Here is a 905-nt window from a genome sequence, read left to right as displayed (position 1 = left end):
ATGTGTGTAATTTATTATTATTATTATTATTATTATTATTATTATTATTATGCCACAGAGAATCAAGCCTATCAGCTGGTAAACTGACTGAATGAGTAGTGTTTTGTGGCAAACTTTATCTTTACACACACACACACACACACACACACAGAGTCACACACACACACACACACACACACACACACTGTAAAGCAGTGAAGTGGGTGTGTCTGTGGTGAAATAACACTGACTATCCTCAAATAATGATTCTGTTCCTCTAAAGGCACCATTATATACTATAGAATAGAATAGAATAAGTGGGGTGGGGTTTTTAAGAACATATTAAGGGATATAAACTTGTCTGTGAAATTATTTTATGATACGCAAAATTCAATATTAAAATCCAACAAAGAACAAGTGAGCGCACTGACATGATGTCAGAAGATCACAGGGACACCTAGCAACCTCATAACAACCACCCAGACCTCCTTGGAAACCACATATCAACAGCCTAGTAACAGTCCTCAGCATCCTGAGGATCATTTTTCTTCAGGACAGGTACAGGTGGAGTGTGTCACCACGGTGACGAGCAGGTGCAGTTCAGCGGCTGACTAATGAGTCAGGTGATCAGCAAGTGACCTGTGGACCGAAGAGCAGCTGGACTGGAGGCGACACATGAGAATAAAATAAACCGACACGAGGAGAGAGATGCAGCCTGATGCTCAGGAGAGAGACTCTGATCTCCAGTGACAGCACGTTTAAGAGGAAGAGCGGAAACGCTTTGGGAGGGACTGTGTCTGTCAATTCACATGTCACTTAACGTCATGTGCGAAGCCTTGAGGAGACACACAGCGAGCGGCTCACATCTCTGATTACTGACACACGCACACACACACACACACGCACACTCTCTCTCACACACACAC

The sequence above is a fragment of the Sinocyclocheilus rhinocerous genome, unplaced genomic scaffold (genome assembly GCF_001515625.1).
Source record: "Sinocyclocheilus rhinocerous isolate Xijiao unplaced genomic scaffold, SAMN03320098_v1.1 scaffold2753, whole genome shotgun sequence".
Classification (NCBI taxonomy): Eukaryota; Metazoa; Chordata; class Actinopteri; order Cypriniformes; family Cyprinidae; genus Sinocyclocheilus; species Sinocyclocheilus rhinocerous.
This window is presented reverse-complemented; position numbering follows the sequence as displayed.